The sequence below is a fragment of the Papaver somniferum genome, chromosome 4 (assembly GCF_003573695.1).
Source record: "Papaver somniferum cultivar HN1 chromosome 4, ASM357369v1, whole genome shotgun sequence".
Taxonomy (NCBI): Eukaryota; Viridiplantae; Streptophyta; class Magnoliopsida; order Ranunculales; family Papaveraceae; genus Papaver; species Papaver somniferum.
This window is the reverse complement of record NC_039361.1, coordinates 105,791,375-105,796,506: the sequence shown is the minus strand read 5'-3', so window position 1 is coordinate 105,796,506 and position 5,132 is coordinate 105,791,375. Positions and strand designations below refer to the sequence as shown.

Below are 5,132 nucleotides of genomic sequence, written 5' to 3'. Positions count from 1 at the left end.
GCCAGGTTAGGATAAAAAGAAGAAGGCAGAAATGGTTTTTTTTTGGGGCAAAAGTGGAAATGAAATAAAACAAAATACTAGATATATGACATCACCATCTCCCCTGCTTTAAAATACTAAATCATATGAGCTCCCGCACGGTGAGTATAACATCCCTCTCAAATTAAATTAGATAAAAGCTTTCACAAAGAGCAATTCGACAAGTGACGGAATTCTATTGGTTGATACATTAAAAACTGGATTACACTATGTTTACACCCTATATTTAACTGGCCGTTAGCAAAAAACGTGGGTACACAATACTTCTATCAGCTTTTTTGCGTAAATAATTCATTACACTTTGTTTACACCGAATCTTAACTGGACGTTAATTGACGTCGTTGGTGTGGACAGTACCTACATCAAACTTGACCTAAGGCTAACGGAGATACCGATATGAAGAGAGTTTATTCTCTTCTTCTTCTTCTTCTTCTTCTTCTTCTTCTTCTTCTCTTTCTTCTGTCCTTCATCTCTTTCTCCCTGTCGAATTCAATTCCAAAGGTCTAGATGAATCGAGCTTTTTTTTGTGTGTGATTCATGTAAATATTGAGATCTAGATAAATCTAAGAAGAGGGTGATGAATCTGGAAGCTAATTTAGAAGAAAGTGGTGCTTCGATTTCGTCAGATAATGGAGAACAATGTAGATTTTTGGACACGTAATTAAGTAATTTTGAAATTATGCTTTTAATTTGGTTTTTGGAATTAGATTTCAAAGGTGGGTTTAATTTGGGCTGTATTTTGAGTAGGCATCACCGGTTTGTATTACTTATCTGACAACTGAATTTCATTTCATCCAAGCAGCAATTTTTAAATGTTGAGTTCATCAAAGAAGTATCGTTTTATTCATCTGCCGCTTTTCGATTATAATCTTTATACTTTCTGCCGTTAAACAAATATGTTGCTAGCTACAAGAAGCAGCAACGCGTCGATCAGGTAAAACTACTCTTACACCTATTGAAAATAAAATTCGTAAATGCATCACATGATAATGGTGCTGCTTATTGTCTTACATGCTATCGATGTAGGAGTTAAATGTGATAATGAGGCGATGTGCGATGCGTTATTTAGAACCGTTCATGTGCGTCATTGCTGTGAGAAAGGAAGGCGAGAATGCGCTTAGTGGCATGCTTAAAAATGTCATTGGAACTCTTGATTTTCGTTTCAAGTACATGTTACAGGGGGAGACTTATCCTGATGTGCATTATACATGGATACTTATCTAATTTAAGTTAGCTTTTTGATGTTGAGAATCACCTAATTAAGATTTGAATCTTTCCCAGGAATTTTTATAGCCAGCTGTGAATATGTTTAGCACCTTCAAAAGAAGGGGACCACGGAAACATGGCATAATCTCAAACATGATTGTTGCCAAAAGTGCACGTCAACAAGGTGAGTACTGCTTAAGTTCTCTTCCATTCATCTAAATTGCATGCTTAGCTGTAAGGTGGAAAATTAATGCAACTGATTATCTTGAATTTGATGATTCAGGTATAAAGCAGTTATACTTACATGTCTGTCGGGATAACAAGCCAGCATTAGCACTATACATAAAGATGGGATTTGAGGTAATAATACTTTTACTGATCCGTTTTTATTCATTTTCTAATGGTTAGTTACTTTTGATCAGTAACCATCAGCTGCTCCTGACATGAAAAATTCTCCTTTCTAATACTTGCAGAGGCGACTCCACATCTGGAAGAATAGAACCTATACGTGTACAACATAAATCTGTAGTTAGATTTTACTCATTCTTTAAACTCATAAAGGTTTTGATTTTTTTTGAAGTCCTGACAATAGTATTTTCATTCAGTGAGAGCTAGCATAAGAAAAATAGTATGTATGATACCACTATAATCACTTTATGAAAAAAATCAGTATGTGTCATTTCTTTGCTTGCAGAGGTTGTTTGTGCAGCTGTTCTTGAAAGTACAGAATTCTCATGGTACAACTTCAAGAAATATTTACCGTTGGTTTCAAAAGTCTCGAAGGACGGTATGAAACACATGAGGATGAAATACTTGAAAATGCAAAGGAAAATTTAAAGAATTTTGAGGAAAGGAAAGATTACAGTTCTAGGAACATGAAAGGTAAAATTGGTGGACGCCATCAACTTACTCAAAACTGGAAAAAAAATAGGCGGTGTTGAGTTCAGTAATTGGGCAAGCTTAGTATAAACCTGCTTACAGGCTTCAAATTGACAGTGACAAACTTAAGGACGTGAAGCTTGATATAGTTGGAGGAAATCTGAAGAAAATTGGTGGGAAGTACTTCTGACCCACTCCCAAATGGTATTTTATTCTTCCCTTGCATCCCTGGCCTTCAACCAGTATTCTTAACGGAAAAGAGCCTCCGATTTGAAATGTCGTGTTAAGGTTTTTTGGGCTAAGAACGATGTGCTATACTACTTTTTTTACAGTAATTATCCTCAATATATACTCAAATTGTTTTTTATGCATGCCTCTTCGACAGAGTTGTATCTGGATGTGATGTCATTATAGCTTTATAATCTGAGCAGCTGCAGTCTGGTTTGCTATTGAACCAAATTTCTAACCAAGCTTTTCTGCTTAAATCTTAAATGCTTCGTAGCTTTACATACTGTACTTCACCTAGGGAACCCCCCCCACCCACACACACACACACACAACAAAATAGATTAGGTCACTTAGAAAATATCAGAATAGCTAGCGAGACTGTTTGTTGCTATACCACTTGATGATATTCTAATGTGATCTGTCTTTTAAGTTGTAGCAGTTTTTCTGTTTAAATGCTCTTCAATTTGTCTGACATGTCTGAAATTCAAGCAATCCATACCTTCCTATCAGCTGATCGATATAACACACCACCTGCTATTTAATATTATGTCCAGTAATGTGGAGTAAATTTTGAGAGATCACTAAGGCGTAACATTAAATTTGCTAATTAGACAGTGTGCTGTATCATGGGCACATCTCCCATATTGCTTCAAAATATACAATGTGTATGTGAACATAACAATCCATTCATCTTAGATTGCCGAGCGATGGGGCGAGGCGAAGCCAAGCTACATGCATCGGGGCGAGGCGAAGCTGAACCATACCAAATCAAAAATGTATCACGACGGGGCGGGACGAAGCCCCGCGACACCAAATCTAAAATGCACGACGGGCCGAGGCGAAATCACATCATACCAAATCAAAAATATGGTTAAAAGAAAAAAATGTAATAAAAAATCCTAAGCGACGGAGCGAGGCGAAGCCGAGCTACATCAAATAAAAAATCCTAAGCATGTACCGGACGGGGCGAGGCGAAGCCGAGATACACAAAATCAAATATCTTAAGCATGCATTGGGACGGGGCGAGGCAAAACAGTTTTCGGGTCCTCCCGATGCGTAGCACATGCACAAAATCTAGGTTTGATTAATGGTAGACCAAGACGTTTTGTGTGTTTTTGATTCCTCCTTCTCCATGTTTTTCTAATTCTACAAATTTTACCTTTCCATCTCCCTGGAATACAACATGGTACTGGCCTTTCTCTTCTTGCTCATGGAGTACATTAAGAGACTTAACTACAGGTCAACACACAAACTCTTTCCACTTTGAATTAAGAATTTTGTTTAGTTTGATTTCAATGTCTTCAGGGTTTAAAATAATGCTGCTTTGAAGAGAATATTGGAAAATAATAAACAGAGAAATTATAGTTCATTATTATTTCCCGATAATTGCCTAGACATTATTTTACTAGCCTTATTTTAGCCACGTTGTTAACTGTATATGCCTACAAACATGGAAAGAAGGAGCTGAAGTTCCTTCTTTCCATTAGAGAAACTGGAAACTTAATTAGATTATCGTTCCGTGAGTGCTTTATGGAGGAAACTGGAAACTTAGATTATTGGCCTTTATGGAGAAAACTGGAAATCTCGCGTAAGCTATTAGAGAAGGTCAGATCATACGTCATCATTAGATCAAATTTTAGATTATCGTTCCGTGAGTGCTTTAATTTAATTTGTGCTAACATGTTTTGGTTGTTTCAGGTACAACTGATTGAGCCTGTAGATGGCAGGCAACTTCCTTAGGTCCATCTCACCTTTTTGTATTGAATTTGTGAATTTGATTTTCTAGATTGGTTATCTACCGAAGGAAAAATTGTGCATTGCGAAGCCAACCAACACTAGGAATATCTGTTGCTACATACATGAAGTTGTGGAGCTGCTGCGACGTGCAAATCAATCTATGAATATTAATGTTGTTCTAGCATACCCGTTGTTGCTGTTGCGCGAATGGAGCTGATGCAACCTACTGATGTGATGTGCCCGTTGCTTCTGCATACATGATGTTGTTGCTACGTACTGCTCCCACTGCTTTGTACCTGCGCACCTGCTAATGTAGCTGCTCCGTATGTGCTGTTGTTACTGCTGGACGCATAAACCTGCATGTGCACCTGATGTGCTGCGAACAAGGTGCTGCTGCCCCGGTACTTGTTTGTCGTGTAACTGCCAGTTTTTCTTCGAACAAGGTGCTCCTGCTGCGAAACGGTTGTTGGCGCGAACAAGCTTATGTACATGCTGTCGAGCAAGCAAGGCATTGTTGTTGCTGCTGCTGCTCCACGTACTGCTGATGCTACCTTTTAATGTGGTGTTCCTGATGGAAATTAGGGTTCTATTTATTATTCTTCTTGACCACCCAAAATATTTCACCCTTTCTCTCCGCCCTTTTGATTTATTTGTTTTCTTCATTGTATATTACGTTAACAATATGGGTTTCGTGCACAAAAGCCTCAATTTCTTAACTCTACAATTCGAATTGCGAGAATCTCATTGTATTGAATTACCTATTCATTTCTTATTGGACGGCTTCTCATCTGGTGAAGGAGAACCCTTTGATTTGTCACGTGTGGTTATTTCTATCATCCGATTATGGCAGGAACAAAAATTAAGGATTTACAAGACCCCTAATTTGTCTAGAAAATTAGTACAACCAGTATTAGGAACCTACGTATTAGACATGGGAGAAAGGAAACGTTATATTCCATGCAAATGTTCTCAAGAATCCGAGCCATGGGTGAGGCGAAGCAGAGCCACACCAAATCAAAAAAATATTTGGACGGGACGAGACG

General features: G+C 38.0%; 1 long non-coding RNA gene across 7 annotated transcripts; it reads left to right on the top strand.

The window, feature by feature from the left end:
- Nucleotides 1–454: 454 nt before the first annotated feature.
- On the top strand, nucleotides 455–4,888 carry LOC113276254. 7 transcript variants are annotated; one of them, XR_003324215.1, is made up of 6 exons: nucleotides 455–1,429; nucleotides 1,529–1,605; nucleotides 1,719–1,806; nucleotides 1,940–2,328; nucleotides 3,049–3,591; nucleotides 4,139–4,888. It is a non-coding gene; the product is annotated as an uncharacterized LOC113276254 (long non-coding RNA). The 7 variants fall into 7 exon arrangements; XR_003324211.1 differs by having other exon boundaries at nucleotides 3,049–4,888; XR_003324213.1 differs by lacking the exons at nucleotides 3,049–3,591; nucleotides 4,139–4,888 and having other exon boundaries at nucleotides 455–755; nucleotides 842–1,429; nucleotides 1,940–2,576.
- Nucleotides 4,889–5,132: the final 244 nt, after the last annotated feature.